Source organism: Erythrolamprus reginae, chromosome 1 (assembly GCF_031021105.1).
Source record: "Erythrolamprus reginae isolate rEryReg1 chromosome 1, rEryReg1.hap1, whole genome shotgun sequence".
NCBI lineage: Eukaryota > Metazoa > Chordata > Lepidosauria > Squamata > Dipsadidae > Erythrolamprus > Erythrolamprus reginae.
The window spans coordinates 101,269,641-101,285,156 of NC_091950.1; the positions used below are offsets into that span (position 1 = coordinate 101,269,641).

Sequence of the window (15,516 nt, forward strand, 5' to 3'; positions counted from 1 at the left end):
CTAGAGGTCAGTGTCAGGTAAGTGAGTGAAGCTTCATCTGTATTTGCAACCGCTTTACCACCTCAGCTCTACCTTGTTTAATTTTTTGTTTTTATTTTTTAAAAGTTTATGTATAATGCACACTGAGAATGACATTTAATTTCGTTGTACCAGGTGCAATGACACTAAACTATACTATACTAAACTAAACTAAACTAAACTAAACTAAACTAAAACCAAAGCTGATATCATCAGACGTTAGATTCTTATAAGAGCAAAAACCCTACTGTAAACTCTGTGTGTTGTTCTGTCGGGCTCTCTGGTAGACTCCTCCCAAAAATTCACAGGTACAAATTTCAGACATACACACATTTGAAAATTCAAAACAATGTTCTTTATAATGAAAATTCACTTAAACTAAGCCCTCTTTTGGTATAGCAAAGAGCACTGGTCTCCAAACAAACTGGTAATTTGTACAAGTCCCTTATCAGTTCTGTGATACTAAGCTTGCAGCTGTGAGGCAATTCACAGTCCTTCTTCTTCCACAAAGTGAAACACACTTTGCTCTGGTTTAATTTCAAAGCGGGGGGAAATCAGCACACAAAAGGTCAAAGTCAGTAAAGCAGTCATGAAACACAACGATCAGATAATCCTCCACAATGGCCAAACCCACAGGCTGCTATTTATAGCAGCCTCACTAATTACCACAGCCCCACCCAACCACAGGTGGCCTCATTTTCTTTGAGAATAATCTCTCAGTTGTTGTTGCCTATGCATCGCTCTCTGCATGCCTGGCTGTATCATTAACTCTTGTTCTGAATCCAAGGAGGAGCTAGATAATTGATCTCCTTCTGAGCTGTCTGCCACACTCTCCTCCTCCCTGTCACTCATGTCTTCTTGGTCAGAGGAGCCTTCATCAGCAGATTCCACTGGGGGCAAAACAGGCCTGCAGCAGGTGGATGTCTCCCCCACATCCACAGTCCTTGGGGCAGGAGCTGGGCCCCACAACATGTGTGAGGGATCTAGGTTGCATTTTCATCCTCGGTCTGTGGAAAAATTGTGTTCCACACAACTGTTCCCTGGTGCCAAAAAAGTTGGCATGTGATTTAAAGCATACTTTATGTTTTGGCGTAGTACTTTAAAGCCACTCTTGGTCCAGTGGAAGTAATTGGTATAATTACAGAATTATCACTGGCAGCTTGACTTGTCTCTTTTGAAATGTTTCTGCATGTAGTTCCGAGTGAATCTCTTACTCCGAGATTACCTTACTTAAAACAAGAACGTTATTTAGAGTTCAGATAGCATGCTCATCTACTTATGTCCCCTTGTGCCTTTGAGGAGGAGGGGAGATGATGAGAGTGATACAATTTCCGTGGTGCTTGAAACTCCAGAAATATTTAAAGGCTGGTTCAGCTGCTATATCAAATGGTAGTTAAGACTTGTGCAGTGGTTTGGGAGACACAAATGGGAATTACATTGTGGATTGTTTTGTCAGCCTTCATTTCTGTAAAAGTAGTGGTACACAAGAAGGACCAGCTTGGATTAGACAAAACCTTATTTGTTCCAACATTCCATTCCCATGAAGGCTGACTAGAGACACACAAGCACAGTGTTAAGTACAAAAGCAGGATTGTATTTGAATTTTCCATCAACTTATTTTGTTGAAATGCTTTCTCTCTACTCGGTTTTTGAATATGTACTCAGAGTAGAGTAGCCTTTTAAGCCACAGGGATTCCTATCATTGTGGCTTGCTAGAGGGTTGTCATCTGGCAGAGATTTTATTGGATCATTGTTAAAAACATATGAACACCATACAGGAGCCAAATGCTCCCGGTGCAGTCGTGCTTTTTGGTTGTCAGAGAACCAGTCGCGAGAGCAGCATGAGACTCCGCCCACATGCCCAGACGCTGCCATTTGGGTTCTTTTACCGTCTGCTCATGTGCAAAGCACCGTCTGCTCTGTGCATGCACAGAGGGTAAAAGAACCCAAATGGATGCATCCAGGTGTGTGTGTGTGGAGCCTTGTGCTGCCTTTGCGACTGTCTCTTTGATGACCAACCAGCACGAGCGAACCGGGAGCATTTCACCCCTGGCACCACATATACTTTGGTGTGTTTGTAGCCGGGCACTTGAGCAAGAACCACTGACTAAAACTGAGTGATTACTTACAGAATTTACTGAATGCAAGTCATAGGATGTGATATGAGGTATATAGCAAGGTTCCAGATATAGTCAGCTTTGAGTGATCATATCCAAGCCGTATTGGCATAGTGCAGTGGTTCTCAACCTTTCTAATGTTGCAACCCCTTAATACAGTTCCCCATATTGTAGTGACGCCCAACCATAAGTCTAGCGCCAATTCTCCCAACAGAGCTTTAAGCTGATTGGCAGGAATATCAGAGGGACACCCCCACTGTAAACGCCTGATTGGTTGGATTGTAAAAATATGTTACAAGGCGCCAGAATAGAAGCTTTAGTTCCTAACACCATGGCAAATTTGTCCTTTCTCATGGTCTTAGGCAACCCCTGTGAAACGGTCATTCGACACCCCCCCCCAAAGGGGTCCCGACCCCCAGGTTGAGAACCACTGGCATAGTGGGTGGAGCTAGCCTCCAAGAATGGGAAGACATTGCCTTTTAGCCAATCAGGACCAAGTCACAGGTATAAAAACACTTTTGTTCCATCACCCCCACCTCTTTTGACTCTGTCATAGCCATAAAGGATGTGTGTTCTCCCATCTTTGTAAGATCTCCACTTTTCTATTTGAGATTGCCTTTTTTCTGTCTCTCTCTACACCACTGTGAGTCTCGTGCAATGTGAGAGACATATATCTTAGTCTAAAGGAAAAAGGGTGCCTTGGGCACTGGCCAGGCATCTGGGTGCCTCTAACTGAAGGTCTGCCAGCCCCTGGGGTGCAGTTACCAGCTGTTGAGGCAGAGTGGGTAGGCCATCATAGGCACCAGATTGGGTTGTGAGCCAAACCCACTCTTAATAATAATAACAAGGAGAGAGGTACTATTCCTAAGTTAACCTGGAAAAGCCACAGAAGGCTAGCACTTTGAAGTTTAAAAAACACAATCCATGAAAATGTCAGTGGTGGAGGAAGACCAACATAAAAAAATATAAGTTTCAGTGTGACATCTACAATGTGCCAAACTTAGAGATGAGTGTAACTCAGAGGAGAGTTGGTCCAGTAGAACTAATGTTACTGCAGAAAAGGGTATGTGGGAAATCTGTAAGAACTATATTGATTGATTGATTGATTAATTGATTGATTGATTGATTGATTGATTGATTGATTGATTGATTTGATTTGATTTGATTTGTATGCCGCCCCTCTCCGGAGACTCGGGGCGGCTAACAGCAACAATAAAGCAGTGTACAATAGTAGTCTGATGTTAGAAACAATTAAAAACCCATTAATATATATAAAAAACCCCAAACATACATACATACATACCATGCATAGAATTGTAAAGGCCTAGGGGGAAGAGGGTCTCAATTCCCCCATGCCTGATGGCAGAGGTGGGTTTTAAGCAGCTTATGAAAGGCAAGGAGGGTGGGGGTAATTCTAATCTCTGGGGGGAGTTGGTTCCAGAGGGCCGGGGCCGCCACAGAGAAGGCTCTTCCCCTGGGTCCCGCCAAGCGACATTCTTTAGTTGACGGGACCCGGAGAAGATCCACTCTGTGGGACCTAACTGGTCGCTGGGATTCGTGCAGCAGAAGGCGGTCCCTGAGATAATCTGGTCCGGTGCCATGAAGGGCTTTATAGGTCATAACCAACACTTTGAATTGTGATCGGAAACTGATCGGCAACCAATGCAGACTGCGGAGTGTTGGTGTAACATGGGCATATTTGGGAAAGCCCATGATTGCTCTCGCAGCTGCATTCTGCACGATCTGAAGTTTCCGAACATTTTTCAAAGGTAGCCCCATGTAGAGAGCATTACAGTAGTCGAGTTTCGAGGTGATGAGGGCATGAGTGACTGTGAGCTGTGACTCCCGATCCAAGTAGGGTCGCAACTGGTGCACAAGGCGAACATGGATAGCAATGGATAGCAATCATTCCTCATACAATATATGTTCTTCAAACTGCTTTAACCCCAGGTTTTTAGGACTTTGTGCATCAATATTAACACTTTGAACCTGGCTTGATAGCAGACTAGAAGCTTAAGCTCATTTTATTATGTTAAATCGATCTGGGTTGTCTTGAACTGTTTTGTACGTTCATTAATTGGTCCCAAAGGACTGCAGAGTCTAGAAAAACTATAGATGAATTGAGACCTTCTGTTGGATTCTGTTCTTAAAAGCAGCTTGGTTTGCCAATGGCTCTAATAGATCCAACTTCTGATTCTGTTAGTCTCTACTCCTAAATTAACACCACATTCCATCTTCAGTTTCATTTAAGGGGACGTGTTAAATAAGATTTTTTTAAAGCTAATCATTCCAAATATCAATTTCTTAATATTATTATCTTGGGAACTAATTTTGTGTATGTGTGTGTGTGTGTGTAACATATTTTTGCTGATAATGTAAAGGAAGGGAGACTAGTATAGATCTATTTCAAGCTATTTTGCTCTCATCAGCTGGCCATACTCTTACCAGGATTTGAAGTAAAAAGATGCAAAAAGGGATCAGTATGCTCCCTCCCATATTTGGGACATAAATATATATCATATTTTTCAGAATATAAGACACATCTTTTCCCTCCTTAAACAAGGCTGAAAATTTGGGTGCATCTTATACTCTGAATGTAGCTTTTTTCAAAGCTTTTTTTTTGAGCCCTAACTAGGTGCTAACGATCTTACCAGCTCTTACCTTGCAGATTTTTTCATTGTTACTCTCTGCAAATAATGTTTTCCAAGCCCTAAGTCTTTGCTAGGTTTTTTTACATTGCTCTAACTTGCTCTGAATGTTTCTTTCCAACCCTAACCAGGTGCTAATTATGTTTCCAGCTCTTACCCATTTGCAAGCTCTTTCATTGTTACTCTGCAAAGAATGTTTTTCAAACCCTGTCTCTGTAGGGTTTTTTTTCTCTGCTTGCTCTGAATGTTTCTTTCCAGCCCTGAACAGGTTTTTAATGATGTTCCCAACTCTTACTGACTTGGAAACTTGTTCATTGTTACTCTCTCCAAATAAGTTTTTTTAAAGCCTTAACCAGGGGATAAAATAATGTGCTGAAGGTGACCAGACTAAGGACGCTAGCCAGATGAATATCTGGTAAGCAGATATTTTCCTCCCCAAAAACTAAGGTGTGTCTTATACTCTGAAAAATATGGTGTATGTATATATGTATGTATGTATGTATGTATGTATGTATGTATGTATGTATGTATGTAACTCTTCTGTTACCAAAGCTTTTTGTGTCACCATTGCTGCTCATTGAAAATCTGCACTTTGCAGTCCTCATTAAATAATAGCTTTCTACTGTTGCATTTATTATGGACATAGCAATTCATATGCTCTATGGGGGAAAAAATAGAATGGGAAATGTATAGTAAAGTGAAAGAACACTAATTTAGAGCCCACTGAAAGAATCAAACAAGCACTAAAAGGTTATATTTTCACAGGTAACCTACACTACTTCCTAACTGGGTTGTAGAGGAATTTTCAAGAAGTTAGCCCAGCATAAAATGGGGGGAGAAACAAAAAAAAATCCACTGCAGCCTTAAGTCATGAAAAATTTAGCAGGATTTCTTCATATGTCCAAATGTTTACCTTCTTTTCCTTAAGGGAGAGAGCTGCTATGCATGTCATAAACAAATATAAAATCAAGGAAGTTGCATTATACAATCTTAATAAAGTATTTCTAAATGCTTTCTGTCGATTTAGTGTCATTATATCAGAGTGTGACACATGCTTTCTATCTTATTAAGGGTTTTTTTAATATAAAAATCAAACACAGAATTCTTGGAGTTCTCTCCTCTGATATAAGTCCCAAATTACCTGTACAAAGACAAATTTCATTACGTGTGATTTCATTTTTGAAAATGTGATGTTAGTTTCTTTGTGGACGAATTGGCCAAAGACTGGGGAAAAACTGCCCCTACAGTTGCTTCTCTTTGTTTCCTCTGTGTAGAACTCTGTGGTATGTGAAGAAGGGTGTATTTTATGCCGCATGAATGTTTGCTGTTCTCATTCTGATAATCAATGAGATGTAAAATTGCAGCAATTCCATGCTGCCTAAAGCCTCTGCTGATAAACCTCATTTGGTTTGTCAGAAGGCATAAACCACTCATTAGACCACATCATTAGCTAAGCTTGCCTTTAATGTGAAGGAAATGTGAATGAGGCCTTTTTTTCCCCCAAGACAAAGTTTTACTGTTATAACTTTAAAGAAAGTGCATCGAGAAGCTGCTTTCTGCATTCAAATACAGTGTAAGATGGTGCATATGAACTCAGATTTCTTTTCTTTGTCCTTAACAGCCTTTAACAAGCAGATAAAATCCAGTGGTAGGTTCTAACTTACCTCACTGCCAGTTCACTTTCTTCTATGCTGCCTGGGCACACCTGGTTCACTTATTATTATTATTATTATTATTATTATTATTATTATTATTATTATTATTTTATTAGATTTGTATGCCGCCCCTCTCCGAAGACTCGGAGCGGCTCACAACAACAGAACAATACAAATACAAGGATTAAAACAATTAAAAACCCTTAGTGTAAGAACTATCATACATCTCATGCAAACCATACATAAAGCGGAAATGGCCTAGGGGAATCAATTTCCCCTTGCTTGACGACAGAGGTGGGTTTTAAGGAGTTTGCGAAAGGCAAGGAGCGTGGGGACAGTCCTAATTTCTGTGGGGAGTTGATTCCAGAGGGTGGGGACTGCCACAGAGAAGGCTCTTCCCCTGGGTCCCGCCAGGCGACATTGTTTCGTCGACGGGACCCGGATAAGGCCAACTTTATGGGACCAAATCGGTCACTGGGGTTCACGTGGCAGAAGGAGGTCCCGGAGATATTCTGATCCGATGCCATGAAGGGCTTTATAGGTTATAACCAACACTTTGAATTGTGACCGGAAACTGATCAGCAACCAATGCAGACTGTAGAGTGTTGGTGTAACATGGGCATATCTGGGAAAGCCCATGATTGCTCTCGAAGCTGCATTCTGCCCGATCTGAAGTTTCTGAACACTCTTCAAAGGTAGCCTCATGTAGAGAGCATTACAGTAGTCGAACCTTGAGATGATGAGGGCATGAGTGACTGTGAGCAGTGACTCCCGGTCCAGGTAGGGCCGCAACTGGTGCACCAGGTGAACCTGGGCAAACAGCCCCCTCGCCACAGCTGAAAGATGGTTCCCTAATGTTTGCTGTGGATCGAGGAAGACGCCCAAGTTGCGGATCCTCTCTGAGGAGGTCAATAATCCCCCCCCCCCAGGGTAATGGACGGACAGATGGAGTTGTCCTTGGGAGGCAAAACCCACAGCCACTCCATCTTATCAGGGTTGAGTTTGAGTCTGTTGACACCCATCCAGACCCCAACAATCTCCAGGCACCGGCACATCACTTCCACTGCTTCATTGACTGGACATGGGGTGGAGATGTACAGCTGGGTATCATCATGGCATGCATGCGCAGTGGCAAAAAATACATTTAAAAAAGCCGAAAACAAGATGGCGACAGCATGCACAGTGCTCAAAACTGTTTCTGTGCATAGTTAGAAGAAAAGAAATGGGGGGGAAAATCCTCAAAAAAAATCTAAAACAAAAAAAATCAGAATTTTTTAAAAAGAGATGGTGGTATCCTCAGACCTGCACGCACCAAACTGGTTCTATGACATCATCATGACAACAGCAGCAGGTCATTACTGTTTCAGAGGAACCGATCCAAACTGGGAGGGACCCATGTCTGATAAAATCTATAGGAAGAATGTGAACATATTCCTGGGATGCTGGTTACAGCTAATAGTGTGAAAAGATCTGATTTGCAATTTCCTGAATTTTTTTTAAAAACAATCTCTGTAAAAGACATCCACTTCTCCTCCTTATTTTAGGATGCTTTAGAATTTCTTACAGCAATCTATTGTTGATGTTGTCAACTGTTCTCTTACTGCTCTTCAATCTCAGTAGTAGCTCTCATTTTCTGATTAGAGGGAAAAAAGGTTCATAGGAGGGATTTCCTTAGAATTCAGTTGACATCTGAGCAGGAAGAAGGCTGCAAACTGTAGGACAGGTGATTGCTCAGTGAAACACGAAACCTATTAGTACCTTTCAGCTGTCTTGTAAAAAAAGGGAAGTGTAAGAACCTTTTCTGTTCGGAGGGCGGCTGCCTAATTTCTTTTCCTCCTTCTTTGTGATAAAGAGTTGAAAAAAAATGCAAACACAAATTGGAAAAGCAGGAAGAGTATTTTGCAGTTTGACTGCCTCTCTGTGGCTCTCTATTTTTCAAAAAAAAAAATACATTGTATTTGACACAATTATAATCTTTTCTTCTAAAAATTAGAACACATCCAGGGGTGGATTCCTATCGGTTCGGACTGGACTGCCTGAACTGGTAGTGACCCTCGGGTGATGTCACAATGGCATCACGGATCCGGTTTCTTCGGTTCCGGTCTGTGGGTGCCGCCATCTTTTTTTTGGATATTTTTCCTAATTTTTCCAAAGGTTTTTTCCTCTGCTGCTGCTTGAAAAAGGGTCCTCCTGCCCACCCCTGTGTTTATACTTATTACTACTATTATTATTTATTAAATTTGTATGCCGCCCCTCTCCGTAGACTTGGGGTGGCTCACAACAATAGTGGCAAAACAATGTAATACAAATCTAATAATTTAAACTAAAAGCCCATAATTTAAAAACATGCACACAACACACCATACATAAACAATATAGGCCTGGGGAAGTTATTTCAGTTTCCCCATGCCTGACGGCAGAGGTGGGTTTTAAGGAGTTTACAAAAGGTAAGGAGGGTGAGGGCAATTCTAATCTCAGGGGGGAGCTGGTTCCAGAGGGTCGGGGCCACCACAGAGAAGGCTCTTCCCCTGCGAGCCACCAGACAACATTGTTTAGTCGACGGGACCCGGAGAAGGCCAACTCTGTGGGACCTAATCAGTCGCTGGGATTCGTGCGGCAGAAGGTGGTCCCGGAGATATTCTGGTCCGATGCCATGAAGGGCTTTATAGGTCAAAACCAGCACTTTGAATTGTGACCGGAAATTGATCGGCAACCAGTGCAGACTGCGGAGTGTTGGAGTAACATGGGCATACTTACCTTTATTCCTTCACCCGAAGCACAGCTGATTGGCTCCTCAGCTGTGTTTTGGGCTGATGATAGTTAATGAGCATGCGCAAAAGCAGAATTGCACGAGCACTCACACGTGAAACATCATGATGCGAACCACTTAAAGGTAAGTGGAACCTACCCATGAACACATCCTATAACTCTCATTCCCTTGCCTGTGGTACACTCCCTCATTGGATTAACATATTTCATTAAATTTTATTCAGATATTTTCATTGATGTTTCTAGGAAGTCTTGTAATGGCTCAGTGATTAAGACACTGGGCATGTCAGCTGGAAACGTGACAGCCCAGGTTCAAGACCTGAGTGTTGCATGATGGTGAGTTCCATTCATCGCCCCAGCTCCTACTAACCTAGCAGTTCATATGTATGCAAATGCAAGTAGATAAATAGATACCACTTCAGTGGGAAGGTGAACAGCGCTCTACAACATCATTCTGGCCACATGATCACAGAAACAACTTTGAATCGTACTGGCTCAATGGCTCTTGAAAAAGAGATGGGCATTACCCTCTATCGTCGGCAATGATTACCAGAGTAAAATCCATAGGGGCTCCTTTATCTTTGCATTTTTAAAAATATTTCCATCCCCGTCTCTAGAAGGATGACAATACAGTATTCACTGAGTCTCTGAAAAGAACCTAATGTAATGTTCCATGTAAAAAGCTGAAAAGTGACTAATCACACCCAGTGAATAACTATTTTCCATAAGTTATACGCATTTATCAAATTATTCATGAATTCATGAATCATTATGAGTGAGGAAAATGTTTGGATATTAACAGATTATCTTGTGGAAATATATCAACTGGGACAAATAGCTGAATCCTCTGCATAAATACTTGAATAACTTCACTTAGACTATTGAAGCAGAATGATATATAAAGATGTTCAGGTATATGGAGAAACACGTTTGATCTTCAGTACCTGGGAATTGACTGTGTTTTTGATGGGCAATTTTTCATAATTTGTTTTACTTCTTACAGCCTTCGTTTCTTGTCTGTTACTTCTCTGTTACAAAGTATATTGAGGGTTATTTGGTAGCAGTTTATTACAAAAAAAGATTTAACCTTTGCTTTCTTGATCCTCCCTGAAGCACTTCTTTTTCACTTTCCACAAAAAGCAAACTAATGTATAGTGCTACTGAAACACTGAAGTTTTTACTGCTGCTATTTATTTTAATAAGAACAATGTGTTTCATCTTTTTTTCTCTTATTGTTGTTGTCCCTAACCTACTTGAATGGACTAGCTGCATTTTGATGATGAATTACCTGCAGTGTGTGACTCCAAACACATTTACCAGGAAATAAATCCCACATAGATTGTATAAACTGCTCCTTAGGACAAACCACTCATTCATTTTCTGATGTGAAGAAAAAATGATCCACTTTTGGAATCAGTGGGGGTTTTTTTTGGAACATTCTACTTTTTTTTTTCTTGGAAGGGAGCAAATATTTTTAAATATATAGTTTTATTGGGATTAACCAAATATTGCAGTAGCAGTTTCAGCTAGTTGTTAAGGCACTAGACTAAAAAGAAAAACAAAAAAAGGAGACATGAGTTCAGTTCTTGCCTTAGCCATGAAAGCCAGTTGGGTAACTTTGAGGCAGTTGCTCTCTCTCAGCCCAACTTATGTCATATTATAGTTTTCATGAGGAAAATAGGAAAAAGATTTGTTTGTTTGTTTGTTTGACTTTTATGCCACCCTTTTCCTTAGACTCAGGGTGGCTTACAACATGTTAGCAATAGCACTTTTTAACAGAGCCAGCCTATTGCCCCCACAATCCGGGTCCTCATTTGACCCACCTCAGAAGGATGGAAGGCTGAGTCAACCTTGAGCCGGTGATGAGATTTGAACCGCTGACCTACAGATCTACAGTCAGCTATAATGGTCTGTAGTACAGCACTCTACCTGCTGCGCCAACCCGGCTTGCCACCTTGATGCCACCTTGGGCTATTCATAAAAATAGTAAAGGCAGGATTCAAACAAACAAACAAACAAACACTACAAAACTTTTCTAGACCTGACCACTGGCAGGGTCCAGCAATAGCATAATCCAACTTGTTTAGGTCTTCGATAGATAGAAGAGCTCCACTGTTCCATATGCCAGTCCTGTAGGCTTTCTTGCAAAGTCCAAAGTTATCTAAGAAGAAAATTGAGGCAAATCACTTCCAACAAAATGCCAAGAAAATATCCAGGTACATCCATAAAGTCACCACAATTTGAGTTGAATTGAAAGGGACTTAATTTTTAGTTTTACCAGGGGGAGGGGGGTGTTATTACCTAGACATTAAATAAATTCATCTTTGCATTATGGAGCACTCTGTTAACTACATTGATGCCCAAAGCGACATGTACTATGGCAAAAGCAATTCATCATCCATAAAAACCTTCATGGCATAGGGACTGGTTATTTGTGGAACCAACACAGTACAGAGAATGGTGTATCGTACCCACTCTCCAATGATTCTAGAAGTCTTTCAAGCCTGGCTCTGTTCTAATTTGGGAACAAGGTTATTGTTTGTTTGTGAAGCACTGTTGTGCATATGGTTTTGGTTATAGTTGTTCTTTTTAATTGTAGGTGGTTGTGTTTTTAACCATTTTAATTGTATAGTCTAATATTATAAGCCGAACAGAGTATTTTAGAGTTAGTGATCATAATGATTTTATAAATATTATAATAATTATAATAGCAATAAGTACTGGTGCAATCCCAAAACAACTGGTGCACCTCTTGAACACCATTGACATTAACAAATTCACTCTCAGTCAATTATAAAAGGAAGCATTGCTTGCGACAGCTTACCTCCTGTGACAATACCTCTAACACCATCAGACATCAACATTTGCCTATCACGGATTATTAGAAAGGACTCAATAGCTGGATAAAAATGCTGATTAAGTCTGAACTTCTGGGTGGCTGTTTAATAAACCATAATAATGAATCATGAAAATTATTGATACTAGTGGAGGAGAGAGAACACCCCATATTCATATTATTTAACATGAAATATCTAAATATATTTATGGTATACATAAATTATTTAAAAAAAATTACTTTCCATTTCTTGTTGGATAAAGAATTTTTTTTTTAAAGGAAACTAATTGTTTGACTTGAAGAATTCATATTTTCATAAGTGTGTCAGTGATTTTTAATTAGAACCCATGCCATAAAGTGCATGTTCAGATTTTAAACCCATTGGTTGACTGTGATGGTGGTGGGATGGCTGACATTATGATAATAATGATTGATGAAAACTGAAATGTATTTTGAATATGTAGACTTATTTAAATTGATTTGACTTTGTTAATCATTTTAAATTTGCTATTTATGAACTTACTCTAATTTATTGCAATGAATTTAATGTAGGATTTCTTGTGAATTTTTTGCTTTGCAATTTATTAGCTGCTCTTCTGGAATCTATACAGAAACAGTTCAACTTTTTCTAATTTTTGAAATATATCTTAGGTATTAAAAATGTGTACAAACCTGTATTTGCTAAGAAACTGAAATTCTACAGCAACCCTATCTTGTATATATTCTTAATAGCACCCAACCAGCAGATTTCAGGCCTTTCTCAACCATAAAAAAGCTGATATTGGAGGAAGATTTTTCCTGGTTTCTGAGAGAAGCTTTTTGTTGTTGTTGTTAATGCACATGATTTCAGTGTGGTTTCTAATACAAAAATGGATGATAAGAATGGGTGATAAGCTATGTGTATGTGTATACAGCTACATTTCAATGTGATTTTTGGACCCATGTAGTTGTGATATTCATAGAGAAGATACCTAGTAGAATTCTCCTATTAACGGTGCATCTTAAATTTATTAAAGATTAATATAATGTTACTTTTGTTTAATACAAATCAATTTTGCTTTTATGGCTTGCAATATTCTGTTAATCACTCCCCCTTCCTTGATCAAATACAAACATAATTCATGAATTTTATGAACTTATAACTTATGAATTCTTACACCAGCATTGAATATTGTTTTGTGCATAATACTGAACTCAATATTCTCTTCCTGTTTTGAATAGGTTAAGACTATGAAGCAAGACTGGCATTTTGACACAAGTGGGTTGGCTTCAATCTTGCTAGCACCCAAAAAGAAGTCATTTGTGTGTGTGACTCAAGCAAATAGAATTACTTCTAGAGTACCTGCTTTACGGGCCAGGAATTAAGAAGGGTAAAAGATGGACTAAATATTCTGGTAGGTTGTTTGCTTAATTAATCTAGCAATTTCTACAAAACCTCTTGTTTAATTGCTGCACATAATATAATGTTCCAAATTTATCATAGCTGTGTGGTTATGAAGTTGTATAGACATATATAAATAATGAGAGTGGGAGAGACAGAGACACACACAGAGAGAAAGAGACGGAGAGACAGACAGAGACAGAGAGAGACAGACCTGTAGGCATAAAACCTGACCACTGATTTAGTGGGACTTTGGAAACATGGTCAAAATGTTCTAAAACTTTCCTTCCCCACCTTCCTCACATACATTAAAAACAAACAAGCCCTAAGTTCAGTGTAGTTTTGTAGCTACATTGTTTATTTGGAAGCAAACCCAACAGAGCCCTGTTTTGACTAGTATATGACATATTTTGAAATTCAACAAGCATTTGAAGCAAGTATTATATGTTGCTTCATAGGAAGCCAATCTTAGTGATGTGACTGTTCAGCAACTTAAATATACAGCTGACAGGAGTAACAATACAAGGATAATCAAAGCTTAGAATTGACATCCTGTGGATTTGACACAAAGCTCTGAGATGGACTCTGAAATGATGTTGTTAAGAAATGAGAAATAGAAAACCTCTGCAATTGATGCAACTTTCTCCTCTTGAATCATCTACTCTGGTGGCAGTGATTTCAGCATCTGCATCTTTATGTATTTCATAAGTGTGATCTCTGGTTTTTGAATTCTTCCTGGAAAGCAGAGAGGAAAACCATGCCAACAGCAAACTCTGTGTGTGTGTGTGTGTGTGTGTGTGTGCTCGCGCACACACATGCTTGTGTATGCATGCACATTAGATGGCTTTTATCTGAAGCAGATGCTATCATGGAATGCACATTAACTGGAAACAAAAATCTGCAGAGAATGCTGACAGATTTGGTCGATGATCTCTTAGAGATCTAGCATTTTATGTTGTAACATTTACATGCTCCTTTATCTCATTTTCCAGATTAGTGTCAGTGATAACAGGCCCACTGATATTTGTTTGTTTCTAATCATATTTCTTAAGTGCCCATCTCTCTCAGAGGGTTATAAATATTACTCATATAGTGCCAAAGTGGGGTGTACGACAATAAATGTTTTTTATGCAAAAGATCCTAAGGTTGATCTCCAGCATCTCCATGAGAAATTGGGGGGAGGGGAATTGCACAATGAAAATTACTGATAATGGTAATTTAATGATTATTTGGGGCTAGATGGACTAAAGGTCATCATCTAAACCTTACGTTGTATTCAGTTATCCTTGTTCTTTGGTCCCTCCTTCTTTAGAAAAATGTCATTATCTCCTACAAACATTAACCTGTGAAAAAAAAAGGAGCTGGAAAAGTGAGCATATCCTCTGGAACCAACTCCCCCCCAGAGATCAGAATTACCCCCACCCTCCTCGCCTTTCATAAGCTTCTTAAAACCCACCTCTGTTGTCAGGCGTGGGGGAATTTAGATATTCCCTTCCCCCTAGGCCTATACAATTTATGCATGGTATGTTTGTGTGTATGTTGGTTTTTTTTTAAATAAGGGTCTTTTAATTATTTTAAATATTAGATTTGTTATATGTTGTTTCATTATTGTTGTTAGCTGCCCCGAGTCTACGGAGAGGGGCGGCATACAAATCTAATAAATAGATAGATAGATAGATAGATAGATAGATAGATAGATAGATAGATAGATAGATAGATAGATAGATAGATTCTATTTATTTGCATGATTAATGTATTTATGCAAGAACAATCATTTTTTGAGGCTACACAAGGTTAAAATCAAATTAAAAGATGGAGGAAGGAGATGATTGAAAAAGGAATTACATCAAAGGAGGATATGGCTAAAGGATCTGACTTCCTTTATACTACTTAGAGAACCCCGAATAAATTGAGAGTTGTTGCGCCTAAATGTAAAACCAATGTGCTTAAGTGGAGGCTCTTAGCAGATAGCAACATTCTATGTGAATGTGGAGTTCACAGAGCCCAGCCCATCTGCTGGTATGTTATTACTACCAGAAACGTGAACAGATAATTACTTACTTTTGGCCAATGACGAAGTCAAGAAGTGGCT

The 15,516-nt window shown here is 39.6% G+C and overlaps 1 protein-coding gene across 1 annotated transcript in view; it reads left to right on the forward strand.

Annotated features, from left to right (window-relative positions):
- Positions 1-15,516, forward strand: part of LRRC4C (leucine rich repeat containing 4C) — a 203,186-nt gene that overhangs the window by 60,325 nt on the left and 127,345 nt on the right. Inside the window, exon 2 of the mRNA XM_070734925.1 lies at positions 13,265-13,437. The gene's annotated coding sequence lies outside the window, so the exon portion shown is untranslated. The remainder of the gene's footprint in view (positions 1-13,264; positions 13,438-15,516) is intronic.